Below are 26,413 nucleotides of genomic sequence, written 5' to 3'. Positions count from 1 at the left end.
ACCATGGGAGACACCAGCAGCTAGGTCCAGCAGTATGACCATGGGAGACACCAGCAGCTAGGTCCAGCAGTATGACCATGGGAGACACCAGCAGCTAGGTCCAGCAGTATGACCATGGGAGACACCAGCAGCTAGGTCCAGCAGTATGACCATGGGAGACACCAGCAGCTAGGTCCAGCAGTATGACCATGGGAGACACCAGCAGCTAGCTACTTTATGACTTAAAAAAAATAGAAATCATGTCTTAAATTCCGTTTTAAAATAATTTTAGAAGTTTTAACATTATTATTTATAATTTTAACATCTTGTATATATACTTATAAATCGTCTTAAACTTTCGTAATATGTAAATTCTCCTAAAATGTTGAACCCTTTATCACATTTAAAAATTTAGTAAAATGTTTGAATATGTGAAGAAGTCAAATAAACTGGTTTTTATTAATATGACTGACAACGTTTTAATATTGCGAATTCCTCACAGTGGTTTAGGAAGTAAAATATCGCAAAGTTTAAGCTCTATTATTTTTCTGAACCTTTGCAAAACTCTGATGCAAATCCTTCCTAAACTCGTTTAATGTGATTTTCTTTTCCTTTACACTGAGCTTCATTCACTCGCCACTAGACAACACGGGGTATATGTCTTATATTTCAGATTTCATTCACTCGCCACTAGACAACACGGGGTATATGTCTTATATTTCAGATTTCATTCACTCGCCACTAGACAACACGGGGTATATGTCTTATATTTCAGATTTCATTCACTTGCCACTAGACAACACGGGGTATGTCTTATATTTCAGATTTCATTCACTCGCCACTAGACAACACGGGGTATATATCTTATATTTCAGATTTCATTCACTCGCCACTAGACAACACGGGGTATATGTCTTATATTTCAGATTTCATTCACTCGCCACTAGACAACACGGGGTATATGTCTTATATTTCAGATTTCATTCACTCTCCACTAGACAACACGGGGTATATGTCTTATATTTCAGATTTCATTCACTCGCCACTAGACAACACGGGGTATATATCTTATATTTCAGATTTCATTCACTCGCCACTAGACAACACGGGGTATATATCTTATATTTCAGATTTCATTCACTCGCCACTAGACAACACGGGGTATATATCTTATATTTCAGATTTCATTCACTCGCCACTAGACAACACGGGGTATATATCTTATATTTCAGATTTCATTCACTCGCCACTAGACAACACGGGGTATATATTTTATATTTCAGATTTCATTCACTCGCCACTAGACAACACGGGGTATATATCTTATATTTCAGATTTCATTCACTCGCCACTAGACAACACGGGGTATATGTCTTATATTTCAGATTTCATTCACTCGCCACTAGACAACACGGGGTATATGTCTTATATTTCAGATTTCATTCACTCGCCACTAGACAACACGGGGTATGTCTTATATTTCAGATTTCATTCACTCGCCACTAGACAACACGGGGTATGTCTTATATTTCAGATTTCATTCACTCGCCACTAGACAACACGGGGTATATGTCTTATATTTCAGATTTCATTCACTCGCCACTAGACAACAGGGGGTATGCCTTATATTTCAGATTTCATTCACTCGCCACTAGACAACACGGGGTATATATCTTATATTTCAGATTTCATTCACTTGCCACTAGACAACACGGGGTATATATCTTATATTTCAGATTTCATTCACTCGCCACTAGACAACACGGGGTATATATCTTATATTTCAGATTTCATTCACTCGCCACTAGACAACACGGGGTATATGTCTTATATTTCAGATTTCATTCACTCGCCACTAGACAACACGGGGTATATGTCTTATATTTCAGATTTCATTCACTCGCCACTAGACAACACTGGGTATATGTCTTATATTTCAGATTTCATTCACTCGCCACTAGACAACACGGGGTATATGTCTTATATTTCAGATTTCATTCACTCGCCACTAGACAACACGGGGTATATGTCTTATATTTCAGATTTCATTCACTCTCCACTAGACAACACGGGGTATATGTCTTATATTTCAGATTTCATTCACTCGCCACTAGACAACACGGGGTATATATCTTATATTTCAGATTTCATTCACTCGCCACTAGACAACACGGGGTATGTCTTATATTTCAGATTTCATTCACTCGCCACTAGACAACACGGGGTATATATCTTATATTTCAGATTTCATTCACTCGCCACTAGACAACACGGGGTATATATCTTATATTTCAGATTTCATTCACTCGCCACTAGACAACACGGGGTATATATCTTATATTTCAGATTTCATTCACTCGCCACTAGACAACACGGGGTATATATCTTATATTTCAGATTTCATTCACTCGCCACTAGACAACACGGGGTATATGTCTTATATTTCAGATTTCATTCACTCGCCACTAGACAACACGGGGTATATATCTTATATTTCAGATTTCATTCACTCGCCACTAGACAACACGGGGTATATGTCTTATATTTCAGATTTCATTCACTCGCCACTAGACAACACGGGGTATATATCTTATATTTCAGATTTCATTCACTCGCCACTAGACAACACGGGGTATATATCTTATATTTCAGATTTCATTCACTCGCCACTAGACAACACGGGGTATATATCTTATATTTCAGATTTCATTCACTCGCCACTAGACAACACGGGGTATATGTCTTATATTTCAGATTTCATTCACTCGCCACTAGACAACACGGGGTATATGTCTTATATTTCAGATTTCAGTTTCTAGTTGCTTTGTATTGAAATGAAATGCTAAGAAACCAAATTCTGAACTACACAACTTGTAATGACTTGGTAACTAACAACTTGTACTCAACTGGTACTAACAACTTGTACTCAGCTGGTACTAACAACTTGTACTCAACTGGTACTAACAACTTGTACTCAGCTGGTACTAACAACTTGTACTCAACTGGTACTAACAACTTGTACTCAGCTGGTACTAACAACTTGTACTCAGCTGGTACTAACAACTTGTACTCAGCTGGTACTAACAACTTGTACTCAGCTGGTACTAACAACTTGTATTCAGCTGGTACTAAAAACTTATACTCAACTGGTACTAACAACTTGCACTCACCTGGTACTAACAACTTGCACTCACCTGGTACTAACAACTTGCACTCACCTGGTACTTACAACTTTCATATAGTGATAGTAGATATGTCGTTAAGTAGATTTAAACCATCCTTATACTTATATCTTACCCGAGTCTTAGATATATCGTGGTCATTAAGATAAGATTGATTCGGATTTTTAAACCAGAGGGTTACCACCCAGTCAGTGCGACATCGAGGATTGTCTGTCTTGTTTCCATTGTGGTCCTTCAGTCTAGTCTTCCAGGATGCGACCAGCTGACTAACATCCAGGTACCTACTTACATGACCAACGTTTCTACCCGTGCCGGGAACTGAACCCGGCACACTCAGTGTATGAGGCGAGTGTGTTGCTCACCGAGCCATCTACGTAATGCCAAAAAGGTGTACCAGTATTGCATAACCCCAGTCCCCTGATCCTCAGTAATTTGAGAAATACAGCTCCGTATTGTATAACCCCTGGGCCTTATATATCAATGCATGTGACTGGAATAGTGTAGACTGCGGCATACGCTTATAATGCAGTTAAATATTAGCACTGAAGAGCTTAAGTTAATCAGAAGAGATATTCACCAATTATCACAGGGAAACTAAAATCACAATTTCCTCATAAATATGGCTAATTATTGCATGGTTGGAGTGAGTACACTAAGAAATAACACAAGTGTTAGGGGCCCAAGGCTGTTCAGCTGCCTCCCAGCATACATAGGGGGATTACCAATAGACCCCTGGCTGTCTTCAAGAGGGAGCTGGACAGACCCCTGAAGTCAGTACCTGACCAGCCGGGCTGTAGTCTCTACGTTGGATTGCATGTGGTCGGTAGTAACAGCCTAGTTGATTAGGACTGGTCATGGGCCAGGCCGCGGGGGTGTTAAACCCCCAGAACACCTTCCTGGTAGGAATACAACCCAAACATAATTCAAACCTTCAACTAAGAAATATGTTTTGAAAATACACTGAAGCTAAGCTGAAGCTACACTGAAGCTAAGCTGAAGCTACACTGAAGCTAAGCTGAAGCTACACTGAAGCTAAGCTGAAGCTACACTGAAGCTAAGCTGAAGCTACACTGAAGCTAAGCTGAAGCTACACTGAAGCTACACTGAAGCTAAGCTGAAGCTACACTGAAGCTAAGCTGAAGCTACACTGAAGCTAAGCTGAAGCTACATTGAAGCTACACTGAATCTAAGCTGAAGCTACATTGAAGCTAAGCTGAAGCTACATTGAAGCTAAGCTGAAGCAAAGCTGAAGCTACACTGAAGCTAAGCTGAAACTACACTGAAGATAAGCTGAAGCAAAGCTGAAGCTACGCTGAAGTTAAGCTGAAGCTACACTGAAGCTAAGCTGAAGCTACACTGAAACTAAGCTGAAGCTACGCTGAAGCAAAGCTGAAGCTACGCTGAAGTTAAGCTGAAGCTACACTGAAGCTAAGCTGAAGCTACACTGAAGGTAAGCTGAAGCTAAGCTGAAGCTATACTGAAGCTATGCTGAAGCTATACTGAAGCTATACTGAAGCTATACTGAAGCTATACTGAAGCTATACTGAAGCTATACTGAAGCTATACTGAAGCTATACTGAAGCTATACTGAAGCTATACTGAAGCTATACTGAAGCTATACTGAAGCTATACTGAAGCTATACTGAAGCTATACTGAAGCTATACTGAAGCTATACTGAAGCTAAGCTGACGGATTAAAACTAATCAGATGAAGTACTCAGAAATTATCCCATAAAAACAGTATTTCAATTTTTCCAAACTCCTTAAAAGAAAAATGGAGACCTTCACAAGCCAATATAAATCATTAAATTACGACGTACTTTTTTAAACTGTTTGTGATGTTACACAAATGTTATAGTAACATAAACACTACTGTGTTAACCTAAGTTAAACCTAATTAACATTCACTTAGTTCTGATAAGAGACATTCACAACTTTACTGTGTTATTCTAGGTTAAACCTATATTCTTAAACTTACCCCATACATCTTCAACCTCACTGTCTATACTCTCACTAGCTCATCTATCCTCAAATAGTTGTTTATATCTTACCATAACTGCCTCCTCCTTTAGTTTATAAACCTTCATCTCTCTCTTACTTGCTGCTTCTGTTTTCCTTGTATCCCGTCTACCTTTTACTCTAACTGTAGCTACAACTCAAAATTTAACCGAAATATCTGGCCCCTGTATAAACATGTGCATCCTGAAGTCTACTCAACAATCATTTATCTACTAATACATAGTCCAAGAAAGTACGGTCATTACGCCCTGTATCATATATTGTATACTTATCCTTTTTTTTTTTTCTTAAAATACGCATTACCTATAACCACACCCCTTTCTTTACAAAGTTCAGTCAAAGGCCCCCAGTTTAAAATCCCTTAACTCTAACTCTTAGATACTCCTGACTTAATCCCATTTATTTTCCCCCACTGAAATTACTCTACCCCCTTAAGCTTTGTTTCGCTTAGAGCTGCAGCATACAACTTTTCGTTCATAACATTGACAATCATCTCTTTCTTATTATCTGCACTACATCCACGCACATTCAAATATCCCAGTTTTATAAAGTTTTCTTCTCTTGTATAGTAATTTATACAGGAGAAGGGATTATTAGCCCACTGTTCCTGACATTTTAGTCGCCTCCTATCACACGCATGGCTTTCGGAGGAGAGATTCTTTTCCACTTCCCCATGGAGATAAGAAATTTAAAAAGAGCAAGAACTGCTAAGAAAAACGAAGTAAACCCAGATGGGTGTGTATATATATGCGCGTGCATGTACCTGTAGTGTGACCCAAGTGTAAGTAGAAGTACCAAGATTACATGTTATCCCGTGTGGTTATGAGACAAATAAAAAAAAAAAGACACCAGCAATCCTACCATCATGTAAAACAATTACAGGTTTCCATTTTACACTCACTTGGTACGACGGTAGTACCTCCCTGGGTGGTTGCTGTCTACCAACCTACTACCTACCTATATATATATATATATATATATATATATATATATATATATATATATATATATATATATATATATATATATATATATATATATAGAGATATATATATATATATATATATATATATATATATATATGGTATCAGTACTAGCAGTACATTTCACTAAATTTGTTGTAAGTAATGAATACTATCCTAAATTGACTGGTAAACAAATGAATGTATATTGTCTGATTGGAATCGGAACTGTAATAGATATTTTTTTTTTTAGCCTACCCACTATTTTTTTTTTATTTTAGAAATAGATGGTCTGAAGCCATTTCAAACTCAGTCACATAATCCAAGTTCATATGTATTATAGCTGCACTGATGAAGCTGTTCAACAGTTTTTTCATTTCATACTCTCACCTGTCCCCAACATTAAAACTTTTCTTCATAATGTTGATGAATAAAACACGGTTGTAAAACCTGGGTATCTTCACTCATAAGGCGTTTTGACAATAGTAGTTGTTTAATTCAGTACAGATAAATACTGAAGACGGTGGGAGAGAAGTCAGTTGAGAGTGTTCATCCCACCACCTTGATGGAAGGTGTTGAATCCCTCAACCTTCTGTCAAGGCGGACTGGCTGTCATGGTGGACTGACTGTCATCGTGGACTGACTGTCATGGTGGACTGACTGTCATGGTGGACTGACTTTCAGTACTCCTCAAAATTACTTCCCCACCTCTTCCACCGTTTTCATTATTTGTTTTCGGTAATGGATTGAAAAAGCCTCTGGCTGGTGAACTGTCTCATCAACTACATGTATTTTAGTCACCTCGCGATCCGAAAAAGATAACTATATTGTTCATGCTACCAATTTCTTCCAGAAATGCGAATTAGGACCTACACACGCCAGTATTAATACAGACTTTTCTCTAAGCTTGAAAGACCAACTTTTAAGAAAGCAAGTTTAGGCAAGCTTAGTGTACATAACATATAAATGTTTAAGAATGGTCTTAAGGACACACAGATGTTATGGACACATAAATATTAAGTTGTTTTAACTTAATATCGTTAAATAAAATCTGTCACTAATTTCTGGTCAGAAAAGAGATTCTCCAATGATTTCTCAGAAACCAGTTTGATTAATAAGGTTGGCACATAATAATTTACACAACCTAACATCAAGACATTGTTTCCATTCAGGGAAAACACATCAACACTAAAGTTTGAACCTTAATTGAAGATGCATTTTTTTCAGTTATTGAACACTCCAATAAAAATTTTTCTTACACAGCCTAAACCTGTGAAACGACCCATTTATTTAGTACGATGTATCAACCATTGAAGATTGATGTCGTCCACAATTGGCTTATTTTAATCAGAAGACACTGATAAACCCGCTGGGGTCATATACATTCAAATTCGATACTCAGTCAAATTTCAAAACTATCAACGCAATCAAGCTTCAAAACTATCAACGCAGTCAAATTTCAAAACTATCAGCGCAGTCAAGTTTCAGAACTATCAACGCAATCAAGTTTCAAAACTATCAACGCAATTAAGTTTCAAAACTATCAACGCAATCAAGTTTCAAAACTATCAACGCAATCAAGCTTCAAAACTATCAACGCAGTCAAATTTCAAAACTATCAACGCAGTCAAATTTCAAAACTATCAACGCAATCAAGCTTCAAAACTATCAGCGCAGTCAAGTTTCAAAACTATCAACGCAATCAAGTTTCAAAACTATCAACGCAATCAAGTTTCAAAACTATCAACGCAATCAAGCTTCAAAACTATCAACGCAGTCAAGTTTCAAAACTATCAACGCAGTCAGGTTTCAAAACTATCAACGCAGTCAAGTTTCAAAACTATCAACGCAATCAAGTTTCAAAACTATCAACGCAATCAAGTTTCAAAACTATCAACGCAATCAAGCTTCAAAACTATCAACGCAGTCAAGTTTCAAAACTATCAACGCAGTCAGGTTTCAAAACTATCAACGCAATCAAGTTTCAAAACTATCAACGCAATCAAGTTTCAAAACTATCAACGCAATCAAGCTTCAAAACTATCAACGCAGTCAGGTTTCAAAACTATCAACGAAGTCAAGTTTCAGAACTATCAACGAAGTCAAGTTTCAGAACTATCAACGCAGTCAAGTTTCAGAACTATCAACGCAGTCATGTTTCAGAACTATCAACGAAGTCAAGTTTCAGAACTATCAACGAAGTCAAGTTTCAGAACTATCAACGCAGTCAAGTTTCAGAACTATCAACGAAGTCAAGTTTCAGAACTATCAACGCAGTCAAGTTTCAGAACAATAACAAAAAAAGGCACAATACCGTGACTGGAACGATACACAAATAACCCGCACATAAGAGAGAAGCTTACGACGACGTTTCGGTCCGACTTGGACCATTAACCCAGTCAAGTTTCAAAACTATCAAGCCAGTCAGGTTTCAAAATTATCAACCCAGTCAAGTTTCAAAACTATTAACGTAGACAAGTTTCAAAACTGTGAACCCAGTCTAAGTTTTTCCTTGTATCTTTCTTTCCTCTTCGTGTTTGTGTAATAAACCATCTTAGTCAATTTCATTTTCCTTGTCATACATTCCCTTGGAGAGGAAAGTGCACAGTTGATTTAAAGAAACCCCAGTTTCCAACCTGGTTAGGGCTCGATGTAAGACCCACACTCCCGCCCTGTGATTTATTATATCTTAAATAAATTTGTTCAAACTGATCGACTCGTACCCCGCTGAAGTTTCCTGGTTTGTGATGATGAACATGAATTTTTATTGCAAACGTGGATTTAACTTAAGGCAAATTCTTCTCTATTTCATTAGTATGACGTGTGATGTAGCGGGCAGAGTTCTAGTGACCCGCTGGAAAACAGTGACACCCTTGTTGTTTTCTTTTTCAGTGCATTGAGGTATAATAATTAGTGAATTTCCATCTCTTTCTACTGTGACAAATATGAGCATTATTATCAGTGGGATGATCAGGAAGTTATTTCACAACTTATCCACAGGTCAGAGTAGTGCACTTTCAGTAATTCCTCAATCTTGTTCAGGATATTAAAGAGTCAGGTACACCTTCCACAAGCTTTGTCACAAGCCGCTACTTTTCGTTCAGCCAGCGACTTCCTACACCTCACAAGGCAGAATTTCTTCTCAGCCAGTGCCTAACATTAACGTCCAAACAAAACAAATGTAATTTCCTTTCTCAGGCTACGTTAAAAAAAACTGTCACCAACAGTGCCAATGTATTTCTTGCCGTGAGCCGGAATAAATTTCTCGATCTAACAGACTGCACTAAGGATATTATTGCTCGCTGCGCAAACTTTCAACTTTAATAATTCGCTCAATGGTTCATACTGGATTTATATTTATGCTCGTAGGAAAAAATACTCAATGCTAACAGGGTGGCATCATGCCTTTCATTGATCACGATGCCCTCGTTGACCACAATCCACAAGTATCTCGAAATGTAAAGATTCAAGCCAAAAAATATCTGTTTTTGTCCCCCGACAGTGTCTAAATTATACAGGGCATTTGTTAATACTGCGGGTGAAGGTGTTTTCCACGTGACTCGCGCCAGAGAGACTTGTTGATCTCAACTCTTCAAAATACTTTCCTAAGGCAGTGACCCGTGGCGACCCCTGCCCGCAACTGTTGAAATTGGCCTGCCCTCTGCCGAGGTAGGCGGTAGTTTAACTGTGAAGGTGTATGACTGCTTGTGTATGATTGTATGTGTATATGACTACGTTTATAAGTGCATGTGTATGTAGTGTGCAAGACAATGTGCATGATTATGTACATGACTAAATGTGTTTTTAAGTGTAAGTGTTTGTAGTGTGTATCACTGTGTATATAACTGACTTTATGGCTGTATGTGTGTGTGCGCCTGTGTGTATAATTACATGTGTATATGACTTTCTGCTTTTGAGTGTGTGTACGACTGTGTATGACCGTATATGTGTATGACTGTATGTATGACTGCATATGTGTATGACTGTATGTATGACTCACCAAGTTGTGTTTGCAAGGGTCGAAACTCAGCTCCTGGTCCAGTCATATAAATTTAAAATAGACCGGCATACACTGGTTCCTGTTCTCCTGGGTCCTATCATATTAGCTCTAGAAACTGTGTGTAAAGTTTGCCTCTACCACCACCACACAACGCAACTCGTTCCACTTGTTTACTACCTAAGACTGAAGAAGTATTTCCTAATATCTATAGACTGTGCCTCGCTTTTCAAACAGTTTGTCCCATGGCTGCTTTGTGATGAATGGTTTGAAAAACATACAAGTTGAAGATTGAGACACTTATGCAGCATATGGGAATCTTTATTCAGGAAACGTTTCGCCACACAGTGGCTTCATCAGTCCAATACAAAGAGGAAGGCGTAAGGAGAGGAGGAGTATGAGGTAATCAGTCCCTCAGCCTGGAGTCGATGTGTTCAGTCCATCAATCTTGTAGAATGTACAGCATAGGGCCGTAGACGTGGCTTATATACTGTAGTGAGGTGAGGTGAAGCAGGCGGAGGCGGGGTCATAGTGGTACCATCCACTAGTCGAAGTAGGTCTTCGTCCAAAGTTGAACAAGTGTTGAAGAATTCTTTGTAACAAGATCCCATGATGCTGCAATGTCTGACAGTTGTGATGAATGGTTTGAAAAACCGACAAGTTGAAGATTGAGACACTTATGCAGCATATGGGAATCTTTATTCAGGAAACGTTTCGCCACACAGTGGCTCCATCAGTCCAATACAAAGAGGAAGGCGTAAGGAGAGGAGTAGTATGAGGTAATCAGTCTCTCAGCCTGGAGTCGATGTGTTCAGTCCATCAATCTTGTAGAATGTACAGCATAGGGCCGTAGATGTGGCTTATATACTGTAGTGAGGTGAGGTGAAGCAGGCGGAGGCGGGGTCATAGTGGTACCATCCACTAGTCGAAGTAGGTCTTCGTCCAAAGTTGAACAAGTGTTGAAGAATTCTTTGTAACAAGATCCCATGATGCTGCAATGTCTGACAGTTGTGATGAATGGTTTGAAAAACCGACAAGTTGAAGATTGAGACACTTATGCAGCATATGGGAATCTTTATTCAGGAAACGTTTCGCCACACAGTGGCTTCATCAGTCCAATATGCTGCATAAGTGTCTCAATCTTCAACTTGTCGGTTTTTCAAACCATTCATCACAACTGTCAGACACTGCAGCATCATGGGATCTTGTTACAAAGAATTCTTCAACACTTGTTCAACCTTTAGATGAAGGCCTACTTCGACTAGTGGATGGTACCACTATGACCCCGCCTCCGCCTGCTTCACCTCACCTCACTACAGTATATAAGCCACGTCTACGGCCCTATGCTGTACATTCTACAAGATTGATGGACTGAACACATCGACTCCAGGCTGAGGGACTGATTACCTCATACTCCTCCTCTCCTTACGCCTTCCTCTTTGTATTGGACTGATGAAGCCACTGTGTGGCGAAACGTTCCCTGAATAAAGATTCCCATATGCTGCATAAGTGTCTCATGGCTGCTTTCTCGAAACCCCTGAGCACCTGGTACATCGTGTTCATATCCAATCTGGTCCTTCTCTCTTACAGGGGTTGTTAGATTTAGTTCCTTCAACCCCTCCTCCTAGTTTATCCCTTTCAACCTCTCTACTTTCCCTGCCTTCTGAATGCGCTTTCTCAGGTATGGACTTGATGCTAGTGCTGCGTGTTCTGAAATATCCTTGATATGTGTCTCTAGCAATATGTATCGGTTTAATAATCGCTCCCAGGTTCTTCTCTCTATTTTTTTTTGTTAATTTCTTCCAGTCAAGTTTATACTCTGCGTCTGGTCTTCCTACACCTTTTCCAATTTGTGCCTTGCCTTGTATTTGCGGCTTCTACACGAGTTCTTAGAGATTTTTTCCTTCCTCTAATGTTCTTTTTCATCTAATTTTCACATCAGCAAACATAGATTCATAGGCTTTGATCTCCTCTTGCAGTTCATTAAGGTATAGTGAGACAAGCGAGGGCCCTAAAACCCATACCCGTGCTGAGTTCCACCCAGCACTTGTTCTACTATGGGGGATCAATGTTTGGTATACTGCTGTGTCAGATTCCTTCATCCAGTGCAAGTAAATACGACCAAATCATCCGTATCTGTCTCTTGCTAAATGGTTATTCTCTCACAGAATTCCAACAGATTTATGTGGTATGTTCCTTGTGTGTGTCGCTCAGAGAAATTAATTATGCCCATATGCTTCTGTTATATTTTACAGACGTGCATAATCTTTGTTCAGTGGTTTTATATGTGGTGGTGAAAATCATTATCACGAAGAACAGACCCACTGCAAGCTGTTAACCCCTGGATGACAAAAATTATCAACAGATAAGGTAAAAAGGCACATCTGGAAAACAAACCTGGTCTGGTCTCAGACGGGGCCGCAGGGTCGTTGACCTCCGAAACCCTCTCCAGGTATACTCCAGGTAGACTCCAGGTAGACTCCAGGTACTACAGACCAAGCCTTACTCTGCACATAGTTATTTTGCTATAACTGTTGAAGTATTATTTGCTTGCATGTTAATGTGATATTATCTGTTACCACGAGATTGACCTCAATGGGATTTGTTTTTGTGTCTTGGAGGTAAACTGAGATATTGCAACTACCTCAGAAACTGGTCGTAAAAGTGCACAAAAATGTATTACATATGTATATTGTCATATGACGGGTGAATATACAGCGTTCTTACAAATTAATCATGTATAAATACTTCTCTTGACACTTAAAGTTTAGAAATACAGGTGAGCAAACACTAGGACATACTTATTAGAAAACGTTTCGGTCCTGGAACCTTGATCACTTCTAACATTGAGAGTGAGGTGTGAGTCACACATGCTGACCTGAAACGTTTCCCAATAAATATGCCCTGATGTTTTCTCACATGTCTTTCTAAACCACTTTGTCTGTATCTAATACCAAGGTTTATACCACATTTTAAATATAACAAAAACATTCTCCACCACTAATATAACATACACCTCTGTTATTTAATTTGTTAGCCACGTGTTATCAAGGAAAGTTAGCAGTGAAAAAAAACACAAAACGCAATCACATGGACATGTTTATAGTTAACGTTGAGACGCTGGGACCTGGTCCAGGTACCTGAGATAAATGACACTAACGAACTATTTTCTATTAAGTACAGAATACAGTTGTTGTGGGATCAGCTGACATGTTTAAACTGTTTTATAGAAAATTCCTTTCATCCAGAGTATTTTTGGTTAAGTAAAAGGACACAAGTGCAGCTGATGTGTCATGTTATTGTGACAATGTTTCGCTCTCCAGGAGCTTCGTCAAGGTGTTACTTTGTCGCAGTAAAATGTCATTAGTTGCACTTGTGTCCTTTTTACCTAACATATTTTTTTTTATTATCACACTGGCCGATTCCCACCAAGGCAGGGTGGCCCGAAAAAGAAAAACTTTCACCATCATTCACTCCATCACTGTCTTGCCAGAAGGGTGCTTTACACTACAGTTTTTAAACTGCAACATTAACACCCCTCCTTCAGAGTGTAGGCACTGTACTTCCCATCTCCAGGACTCAAGTCCGGCCTGCCGGTTTCCCTGAACCCCTTCATAAATGTTACTTTGCTCACACTCCAACAGCACGTCAAGTATTAAAAACCATTTGTCTCCATTCACTCCTATCAAACACGCTCACGCATGCCTGCTGGAAGTCCAAGCCCCTCGCACACAAAACCTCCTTTACCTCCTCTCTCCAACCTTTCCTAGGCCGACCCCTACCCCGCCTTCCTTCCACTACAGACTGATACACTCTTGAAGTCATTCTGTTTCGCTCCATTCTCTCTACATGTCCGAACCACCTCAACAACCCTTCCTCAGCCCTCTGGACAACAGTTTTGGTAATCCCGCACCTCCTCCTAACTTCCAAACTACGAATTCTCTGCATTATATTCACACCACACATTGCCCTCAGACATGACATCTCCACTGCCTCCAGCCTTCTCCTCGCTGCAACATTCATCACCCATGCCTCACACCCATATAAGAGCGTTGGTAAAACTATACTCTCATACATTCCCCTCTTTGCCTCCAAGGACAAAGTTCTTTGTCTCCACAGACTCCTAAGTGCACCACTCACTCTTTTCCCCTCATCAATTCTGTGATTCACCTCATCTTTCATAGACCCATCCGCTGACACGTCCACTCCCAAATATCTGAATACATTCACCTCCTCCATACTCTCTCCCTCCAATCTGATATTCAATCTTTCATCACCTAATCTTTTTGTTATCCTCATAACCTTACTCTTTCCTGTATTCACCTTTAATTTTCTTCTTTTGCACACCCTACCAAATTCATCCACCAATCTCTGCAACTTCTCTTCAGAATCTCCCAAGAGCACAGTGTCATCAGCAAAGAGCAGCTGTGACAACTCCCACTTTGTGTGTGATTCTTTATCTTTTAACTCCACGCCTCTTGCCAAGACCCTCGCATTTACTTCTCTTACAACCCCATCTATAAATATATTAAACAACCACGGTGACATCACACATCCTTGTCTAAGGCCTACTTTTACTGGGAAAAAATTTCCCTCTTTCCTACATACTCTAACTTGAGCCTCACTATCCTCGTAAAAACTCTTCACTGCTTTCAGTAACCTACCTCCTACACCATACACTTGCAACATCTGCCACATTGCCCCCCTATCCACCCTGTCATACGCCTTTTCCAAATCCATAAATGCCACAAAGACCTCTTTAGCCTTATCTAAATACTGTTCACTTATATGTTTCACTGTAAACACCTGGTCCACACACCCCCTACCTTTCCTAAAGCCTCCTTGTTCATCTGCTATCCTATTCTCCGTCTTACTCTTAATTCTTTCAATAATAACTCTACCATACACTTTAGCAGGTATACTCAGTAGACTTATCCCCCTATAATTTTTGCGCTCTCTTTTATCCTCTTTGCCTTTATACAAAGGAACTATGCATGCTCTCTGCCAATCCCTAGGTACCTTACCCTCTTCCATACATTTATTAAATAATTGCACCAACCACTCCAAAACTATATCCCCACCTGCTTTTAACATTTCTATCTTTATCCCATCAATCCCGGCTGCCTTACCCCCTTTCATTTTACCTACTGCCTCACGAACTTTCCCCACACTCACAACTGGCTCTTCCTCACTCCTACAAGATGTTATTCCTCCTTGCCCTATACACGAAATCACAGCTTCCCTATCTTCATCAACATTTAACAATTCCTCAAAATATTCCCTCCATCTTCCCAATACCTCTAACTCTCCATTTAATAACTCTCCTCTCCTGTTTTTAACTGACAAATCCATTTGTTCTCTAGGCTTCCTTAACTTGTTAATCTCACTCCAAAACTTTTTCTTATTTTCAACAAAATTTGTTGATAACATCTCACCCACTCTCTCATTTGCTCTCTTTTTCCATTGCTTCACCACTCTCTTAACCTCTCTCTTTTTCTCCATATACTCTTCCCTCCTTGCATCACTTCTACTTTGTAAAAACTTCTCATATGCTAATTTTTTCTCCCTTACTACTCTCTTTACATCATCATTCCACCAATCGCTCCTCTTCCCTCCCGCACCCACTTTCCTGTAACCACAAACTTCTGCTGAACACTCTAACACTACATTTTTAAACCTACCCCATACCTCTTCGACCCCATTGCCTATGCTCTCATTAGCCCATCTATCCTCCAATAGCTGTTTATATCTTACCCTAACTGCCTCCTCTTTTAGTTTATAAACCTTCACCTCTCTCTTCCCTGATACTTCTATTCTCCTTGTATCCCATCTACCTTTTACTCTCAGTGTAGCTACAACTAGAAAGTGATCTATCTGTGGCCCCTCTATAAACATGTACATCCTGAAGTCTACTCAACAGTGTTTTATCTACCAATACATAATCCAACAAACTACTGTCATTTTGCCCTACATCATATCTTGTATACTTATTTATCCTCTTTTTCTTAAAATATGTATTACCTATAACTAAACCCCTTTCTATACAAAGTTCAATCAAAGGGCTCCCATTGTCATTTACACCTGGCACCCCAAACTTACCTACCACACCCTCTCTAAAAGTTTCTCCTTCTTTAGCATTCAGGTCCCCTACCACAATTACTCTCTCACTTGGTTCAAAGGCTCCTATACATTCACTTAACATCTCCCAAAATCTCTCTCTCTCCTCTGCATTCCTCTCTTCTCCAGGTGCATACACGCTTATTATGACCCACTTCTCGCATGCAACCTTTACTTTAATCCACATAATTCTTGAATTTACACATTCATATTCTCTTTTCTCCTTTCATAACTGATCATTCAACATTACTGCTACCCCTTCCTTTGCTCTAACTCTCTCAGATACTCCAGATATAATCCCATTTATTTCCCCCCACCGAAACTCCCCTACCCCCTTCAGCTTTGTTTCGCTTAGGGCCAGGACATCCAACTTCTTTTCATTCATAACATCAGCAATCATCTGTTTCTTGTCATCTGCACTACATCCACGCACATTTAAGCATCCCAGTTTTATAAAGTTTTTCTTCTTCTCTTTTTTAGTAAATGTCTACAGGAGAAGGGGTTACTAGCCCATTGCTCCCGGCATTTTAGTTGAGATAGTGGCCCAGGCAGGCAGGCAGGCAGGCAGGCAGGCAGGCAGGTAGGCAGGCAGGTAGGTAGGTAGGTAGGCAGGCAGGCAGGCAGGCAGGCAGGTAGGCAGGCAGACAGGCAGGCAGGCAGGCAGGCAGGCAGGCAGGCAGGCAGGTAGGCAGGCAGGCAGGCAGGCAGGCAGGCAGGTAGGTAGGCAGGCAGGCAAGCAGGCAGGCAGGCATGCAGGCAGGCAGGCAGGCAGGTAGGCAGGCAGGCAGGCAGGCAGGCAGGCAGGCAGGCAGGCAGGCAGGTAGGCAGGCAGGCAGGTAGGCAGGCAGACAGGTAGGCAGGCAGGCAGGCAGGCAGGTAGGTAGGCAGGCAGGCAGACAGGTAGGCAGGCAGGCAGAAGGACAGACAGACAGAAAGACAGACAGGACAGACAGACAGACGGAAGGACAGACAGACAGAAGGACAGACACAGACAGGACAGACAGGTAGGCAGGCAGGCAGGCAGGCAGACAGACAGGCAGGCAGGTAGGCAGGCAGACAGACAGACAGAAGGACAGACAGATAGACAGAAAGAAAGACAGGTAGGCAGTCAGGCAGACAGACAGACAGACAGGCAGACAGACAGACAGAAGGACAGACAGGTAGGCAGGCAGACAGACAGGTAGGCAGACAGACAGACAGGTAGGCAGGCAGGCAGGCAGACAGACAGACAGACAGGTAGGCAGGCAGGTAGGCAGGCAGACAGGTAGGCAGGTAGGCAGGCAGGTAGGCAGGCAGGCAGACAGACAGGTAGGCAGGCAGGCAGGTAGGCAGGCAGGCAGGCAGACAGACAGACAGACAGGCAGGCAGGCAGGTAGGTAGGCAGGTAGGCAGGCAGGCAGACAGGTAGGCAGGCAGACAGGCAGGTAGGCAGGCAGGCAGGCAGGCAGACAGACAGGTAGGCAGGCAGGTAGGCAGGCAGGCAGGCAGGCAGGCAGGCAGGCAGGCAGGCAGGCAGGCAGGCAGGCAACGGGATGCCTGCCAGTGAGAGAAAAAAAAGCATTCTCCTCTACCCAAATAAACAGGTTAACATTTATCACACACTGCTAAAATGGTGAGACACACCTCAACACACCTTATGTCAAATGTGATACACTTAAAATTATACAAATACTTGTGGTTAACACCCAAAACTAGACTCCAGGAGCTAGGAGTGAACATTATCATGGTCACTTCTCTCATCCAACACCAGATCGACGCGTTAGCCACTGGGCCAGCTGGCTACAATAAGACTTATCCAACTAAGTACTTTTTAACAAGTCACTAGAAACTAGCACCTTCCCGAAACTACTCAAGATGGCAAGGGTTACACCAGTACATAAAGGTGGTGACCCTACAGACTTAAACAACTATAGGCCAATATCAAACTTACCATTGCTATCCAAAATCTTTGAGAAACTCGTGCACAGGAGACTATATTCATTTATAACAGCACAAAACATACTCAACCCCTGCCAATTTGGATTTAGGAAAAATAAAAGCACTAATGATGCAATCATAAAAATGCTAGATCTGCTTTACACAGCATTGGAAAATAAGGAATATCCACTAGGAATTTTTATTGACCTAAGAAAAGCTTTTGACACAGTAGACCACGACATCCTACTCCACAAACTTGACCATTACGGTATAAGAGGCCATGCGCTTGCTTATTTCAAATCTTACCTTACTAATAGGTATCAGTATGTTACCATTAAAGACACAGCATCAACAACACGGCCACTTGATACTGGAGTTCCGCAGGGAAGTGTCCTTGGTCCCCTGCTCTTCCTCATATACATCAATGATCTTCCAAACATATCCCAACACCTGAAACCCATTCTCTTTGCTGACGACACGACTTATGTCATCTCTCACCCTAATCTTGCCACCCTCAACACCATTGTTAACGAGGAGCTGATCAAAATATCGACTTGGATGACAGCCAATAAACTTACGCTTAACACTGACAAAAACCTACTATATTATGTTTGGTAGCAGAGCAGGATATGCACAAATTAACATTAACATCGACAACACTCTAATTACCAGACATAATGAGGGCAAATTCCTAGGCCTATACCTTGACAACAACCTGAATTTCAGCACCCATATCCAACACATAACCAAAAAAGTGTCCAAAACAGTTGGGATCCTCTCCAAGATACGATACTACGTGCCGCAAAATGCCCTTCTCACACTATACCACTCACTTATTTATCCATACCTCACCTATGCTATTTGTGCTTGGGGATCAACTGCAGCAACACACCTAAAGCCAATAATAACCCAACAAAAAGCTGCAGTAAGAATAATCACTAAATCCCATCCCTGGCAACACCCCCCCCACTCTTCATAGATCTAAACTTGCTCCCTGTTCAGTACATCCACACTTACTACTGTGCAATCTACATCTACAGGACCTTAAACTCCAATATCAACCTTGACCTAAAACGCTTTCTTGATAGTTGTGACAGAACCCACAGGCATAACACCAAACACAAACATCTCTACGACATTCCCCGTGTCCGACTAAACCTTTACAAAAATTCAATGTATTACAAAGGCCCTAAAATCTGGAACACCCTACCTGAGAACTCTAGAACTGCAGACACATTCATCACCTTCAAAACTACCATTAGAAAACATCTTATCTCCCTGATACACCCTGTCAACTAACTACACGAATACCACCTGGTGGTTCACACTTACACTCACTCACCCATTTGACCATAAACAGAAATATTAATCTCAATCTTAAAATAATGAATCCTATGATACTCCAATACTGAAACTATGTACTGTGCCAAAACAAAAGCATTCACATTGCTAAACTCACAAACTAGTATTTAGTCACTTAGCCATAATACCAACTTACCTCATAATTTGTAATATTTTAAAATAAAGAATTAAACTAAGTCTGCCCGAAATGCCTAGCCATGCTAGGTGTTCTAGTGGTACACTCTGTAATCATTATTTAACTACATGTAAACCACACAACAACCAAATTCTGTAAATTCAACATTGTAATCCTTATAGAGAATAAACTTTGAATTTGAATTTGAAAAGTATATTTATACACTATAGGAAGGTTAACGTTAGCCAGCTGGCCCAGTGGCTAACACGTCGGTTTGGAGTTTTTTGACTATCTGACCGTGGGTTCTACCCCCACCCGTGGTATGGTTTGTTTGCAATCGTGTCATTACGATTTTGTGAGTTATTAAGGCTAACTGAAGGATGCTGAGTTGACCGGTGATTTCTTACGATGTTCTGCTGGTGGTGAGGTTCATGATAATTTTAAATTCCCGGTGAACGATTGCCTGGGTCTGTTTTGGTGGGAGATAAGACAACTTTGAGTATACCTGGAATATACCTGGAGAAGTTTCCGGGGGTCAACGCCCCCGCGTCCTGGTCTGTGACCAGCCTCATACGGCGTTCAAGAGATAGAAGAAAAAGTCTGCGAAAGTGAAATTAATCTCAAGTGAAATTAATCTCAGCTACATTTTAGTGTTAAAATCGGTGATAAAAATTCATTGATGATATTTAAGAAATGAAAGAAATTCCGAGGACACAAGACAAACCTTGACTTACCATTATTAAGCAGACAAAGTGAGTAACACTCCACACGATTTATTAATAAATATAACGCCATTTTTTTTTTTTTGCTTATTTCTAAATTCACTTGACTTAAAAGAAGCTGTTGAAAACCCTAGTGATGCACTCCGCCCCAGGACCAGGCTCGTTCATCACCAGGACCAGGCTCGTTCATCATCAGGACCAGGCTCGTTCATCACCAGGACCAGGCTCGTTCATCACCAGGACCAGACTCGTTCATCACCAGGACCAGACTCGTTCATCACCAGGACCAGGCTCGTTCATCACCAGGACCAGACTCGTTCATCACCAGGACCAGACTCGTTCATCACCAGGACCAGGCTCGTTCATCACCAGGACCAGACTCGTTCATCACCAGGACCAGACTCGTTCATCACCAGGACCAGACTCGTTCATCACCAGGACCAGACTCGTTCATCACCAGGACCAGGCTCGTTCATCACCAGGACCAGGCTCGTTCATCACCAGGACCAGACTCGTTCATCACCAGGACCAGGCTCGTTCATCACCAGGACCAGGCTCGTTCATCACCAGCATCAGACTCGTTCATCAGGACCAGGCTCGTTCATCACCAGGACCAGACTCGTTCATCACCAGGACCAGGCTCGTTCATCACCAGGACCAGGCTCGTTCATCACCAGGACCAGGCTCGTTCATCACCAGGACCAGGCTCGTTCATCACCAGGACCAGACTCGTTCATCACCAGGACCAGACTCGTTCATCACCAGGACCAGACTCGTTCATCACCAGGACCAGGCTCGTTCATCACCAGGACCAGGCTCGTTCATCACCAGGACCAGGCTCGTTCATCACCAGGACCAGGCTCGTTCATCACCAGGACCAGGCTCGTTCATCACCAGGACCAGGCTCGTTCATCACCAGGACCAGGTGATCACAATACTGTCGCAGTCATTAGGCTGATGATTGTAAACAAGAGAAGACAGGTCAGTGATAATATTTTTCAGGGCACTGTACTCTTTAGACTAGAATATTCTCGTGCCACAACTACCCCTAAGGCAGGAGTTCAAAGGACCAGACTCGTTCATCACCAGGACCAGGCTCGTTCATCACCAGTGACCAGAATCACCAGGACCAGACTACACCAGGACCAGGCTTTCACACCAGGACCAGGCTCGCCACCAGGACCAGACTCGTTCATCAAGGACCAGACTCGTTCATCACCAGACCAGACTCGTTCATCACCAGGACCAGACTCGTTCATCACCAGGTCGTTCATCACCAGGACCAGACTAACCAGGACGGTAGGAGAGGTATTTCCAGTATAATATAAAGCCAGACCCCTGTACCTCAACCAGGACCAGAGTTCAGCCAGACTCGTTAGCTGTACCTCAACAGGACCAGACTCGTTCATCACCAGGACCAGACTCGTTCATCACCAGGACAGGGTTCATCACCAGGACCAGACTCACTCGTTCATCACCAGGACCAGACTCGTTCATCACCAGGACCAGACTCGTTCATCACCAGGACCAGGCTCGTTCATCACCAGGACCAGGCTCGTTCATCACCAGGACCAGACTCGTTCATCACCAGGACCAGACTCGTTCATCACCAGGACCAGGCTCGTTCATCACCAGGACCAGGCTCGTTCATCACCAGGACCAGACTCGTTCATCACCAGGACCAGGCTCGTTCACCAGGACCAGACTCGTTCATCACCAGGACCAGGTAGTCGCAGACATTAGGCTGATGATAATATTTTTCAGAGCAGACCGAGTAGCTGTACCGCAACATACATAGCAGACCTAGTACCTGTACCTCAACCCACAGAGCAGACCTAGTAGCTGTACCTCAACCCACAGAGCAGACCTAGTAGCTGTCCTCAACCCACAGAGCAGACCTAGTAGCTGTACCTCAACCCACAGAGCAGACCTAGTAGCTGTACCTCAACCCACAGAGTGGATCCAGTAGCTGTACCTCAACCCACAGAGCAGACCTAGTAGCTGTACCTCAACCCACAGAGCAGACCTAGTAGCTGTACCTCAACCCACAGAGTGGATCTAGTAGCTGTACCTCAACCCATAGAGCAAACCTAGTAGCTGTACCTCAACCCACAGAGTGGATCTAGTAGCTGTACCTCAACCCACAGAGTGGATCGAGTAGCTGTACCTCAACCCACAAAGCAGACCTAGTAGCTGTACCTCAACCCACAGAGCAGACCTAGTAGCTGTACCTCAACCCACAGAGCAGACCTAGTAGCTGTACCTCAACCCACAGAGCAGACCTAGTAGCTGTACCTCAACCCACAGAGCAGACCTAGTAGCTGTACCTCAACCCACAGAGCAGACCTAGTAGCTGTACCTCAACCCACAGAGCAGACCTAGTAGCTGTACCTCAACCCCCCCTCAAGGAAGGTTCCTTGATGTTGGTGAGAGGCTCTTCATATAAGGAATTGGATCTGTGCTCCAGTTCCCCGAATTAAGCCTGAATGCCTTCCACATCCCCCCCAGGCGCTGTATAATCCTCCGGGTTTAGCGCTTCCCCCTTGATTATAATAATAATGTACCTCAACCCACAGAGCAGACCTAGTAGCTGTACCTCAACCCACAGAGTGGATCTAGTAGCTGTACCTCAATCCACAGAGTGGATCTAGTAGCTGTACCTCAACCCACGGAGTGGATCTAGTAGCTGTACCTCAACCCACGGAGTGGATCTAGTAGCTGTACCTCAACCCACAGAGTGGATCTAGTAGCTGTACCTCAACCCACAGAGTGGATCTAGTAGCTGTACCTCAACCCACGGAGTGGATCTAGTAGCTGTACCTCAACCCACAGAGTGGATCCAGTAGCTGTACCTCAACCCACAGAGTGGATCTAGTAGCTGTACCTCAACCCACAGAGTGGATCTAGTAGCTGTACCTCAACCCACAGAGTGGATCTAGTAGCTGTACCTCAACCCACAGAGTGGATCCAGTAGCTGTACCTCAACCCATAGAGTGGATCTAGTAGCTGTACTTCAACCCACAGAGTGGATCTAGTAGCTGTACCTCAACCCACAGAGCAGACCTAGTAGCTGTACCTCAACCCACAGAGCAGACATTGTAGCTGTACCTCAACCCACAGAGCAGACATTGTAGCTGTACCTCAACCCACAGAGCAGACCTAGTAGCTGTATCTCAACCCACAGAGCAGACCTAGTAGCTGTACCTCATCCCACAGAGCAGACCTAGTAGCTGTACCTCAACCCTCAGAGCAGACCTAGTAGCTGTACCTCAACTCACAGAGCAGACCCAGTAGCTGTACCTGAAATCTTAGATAATGCAGAGGTGTTGCAGGTCAGGTCTCCATAAGAGACCTAAACCGTCAATAAAATTAAACTTTATTTTCTCATCAAAGATTTAAACTCGTGTTCCCGAGCCTTATTTCACCGCTGATTTACAATCCGTTCTTATTTTTCCCTGTCGAAATATAAAGGTTTTACAATTTTTTTTTTGCTCTTAATATTTAGACGTAATAGCTATTAGGATCCTCATTCTCATAATTTAATACTGCAGTGCATATTATTCACTTGGTAAATGCCTAAAGAGAACACACTAGTAAAAAACGGAATGTACAAGAACTTAGAAAATGAGAATCAATTTTATCTTGCAAACTTTGTCTGGATTGTGGCATCTGAATGTAGGAGACTTGTAGTAACTTGAAGAGTTTCCACATATCCATTTAAAGCTCTGCCGCTTTTTTTATTATAATAACACTAACTTGTTCTGGAAGGCTACAATACTGTAGGACCTCCCTGATTTGTGGGCCTGTGACTGCTGCACCTCATCTGACTCCTATATAAGTGTACATCGTTCTGGCTATACTTCAGAGTCATCAAGACTAAGGCGCTAAACATCTAGACGAAGGGAATAATTACCACATCTACTGTTTCAAACAAATCCCCTCGATATTGAACTAATGAAGCCACTGCTTGGCTATACGTCTTCAGAATAAAAATCCCCAGCTGTTGTACACGTGTCTAATTCTTCTACTGTACTTGTCACTTTTGTACATCATTTATGTTATGATCATAACCTAATAACATGCAAAGTCCTTGCAAGGGAATTACTTGAAAAATGTGCAGATGGATCTCAAGCTTTAAAATAAGCCGTATTTAAAACAAAAATAATATTTTGGCTCAGCAAAGTAAAAAAAAAAGTTGTTACTGAGGGCACAGTCCTCTTCCCAACACACAAAACTTCTGAAGAAAATTTCAGGTACTCTGTGGAAGAACTGATAACATAACAGGAACTGAATAGGAAAATTGACCAAATTACTGGAATTTCACGGACCTCGGGTTAACTATGTTGGAAAATCCAACTTTCAAGGATCACAATACTGTCGCAGACATTAGGCTGATGATTGTAAGTAAGACAGGTCAGTGATAATATTTTTCAGGGCACTGTACTCTTTAGACTAGAATATTCTCGTGCCACAACTACCCCTAAGGCAGGAGAAATTGTAGTGCATGAGAAGGTACACAGAACTTTCACTGCCCGTATAAACTAGACTGCTGTTGGTCGCTAAGCGGTCTAGGAGAGGTATTTCCAGTATAATATAAAGCCAGACCCCTGTACCTCAACCCAGAGAGCAGACCTAGTAGCTGTACCGCAACCCACAGAGCAGACCTAGTAGCTGTACCTCAACCCACAGAGCAGACCTAGTAGCTGTACCTCAACCCACAGAGCAGACCTAGTAGCTGTACCTCAACCCACAGAGCAGACCTAGTAGCTGTACCTCAACCCACAGAGTGGATCTAGTAGCTGTACCTCAACCCACAGAGCAGACGTAGTAACTGTACCTCAACCCACAGAGAAGACCTAGTAGCTGTACCTCAACCCACAGAGCTGACCTAGTAGCTGTACCTCAACCCACAGAGTACACCTAGTAACTGTACCTCAACCCACAGAGCAGACCTAGTAGCTGTACCTCAACCCACAGAGCAGACCTAGTAGCTGTACCTCAACCCACAGAGCAGACCTAGTAGCTGTACCTCAACCCAGAGTGGATCTAGTATCTGTATCTCAACCCACAGAGCAGACCTAGTAGCTGTACCTCAACCCACAGAGAAGACCTAGTAGCTGTACCTCAACCCACAAAGCAGACCTAGCAGCTGTACCTCAACCCACAGAGCAGACCTAGTAACTGTACCTCAACCCACAGAGTGGATCTAGTAGCTGTACCTGAACCCACAGAGAAGACCTAGGAGCTGTACCTCAACCCACAGAGCAGACCTAGTAGCTGTACCTCAACCCACAGAGTAGCTCTAATAGCTGTACCTCAACCCACAGAGCAGATCTAGTAACTGTACCTCAACCCACAGAGCAGACCTAGTAGCTGTACCTCAACCCACAGAGCAGACCCAGGAGCTGTACCTCAACCCACAGACTGGATCTAGTAGCTGTACCTCAACCCACAGAGTAGATCTAGTAGCTGTACCTCAACCCACAGACTGGATCTAGTAGTTGTACCTCAACCCACAGAGCAGACCTAGTAGCTGTACCTCAACCCACAGAGTAGCTCTAGTAGCTGTACCTCAACCCACAGAGCAGATCTAGTAACTGTACCTCAACCCACAGAGCAGACCTAGTAGCTGTACCTCAACCCACAGAGCAGACCCAGGAGCTGTACCTCAACCCACAGACTGGATCTAGTAGCTGTACCTCAACCCACAGAGTAGATCTAGTAGCTGTACCTCAACCCACAGACTGGATCTAGTAGTTGTACCTCAACCCACAGAGCAGACCTAGTAGCTGTACCTCAACCCACAGAGCAGACCTAGTAACTGTACCTCAACCCACAGAGCAGACCTAGTAGCTGTACCTCAACTCACAGAGCAGACCTAGTAACTGTACCTCAACCCACAGAGCAGACCTAGTAGCTGTACCTCAACCCACAGAGCAGACCTAGTAACTGTACCTCAACCCACAGAGCAGACCTAGTAGCTGTACCTCAACCCACAGAGCAGACCTAGTAACTGTACCTCAACCCACAGAGCACACCTA

The sequence above is a fragment of the Cherax quadricarinatus genome, chromosome 30 (genome assembly GCF_038502225.1).
Source record: "Cherax quadricarinatus isolate ZL_2023a chromosome 30, ASM3850222v1, whole genome shotgun sequence".
Classification (NCBI taxonomy): Eukaryota; Metazoa; Arthropoda; class Malacostraca; order Decapoda; family Parastacidae; genus Cherax; species Cherax quadricarinatus.
Note: the sequence above shows the minus strand (reverse complement) of the source record.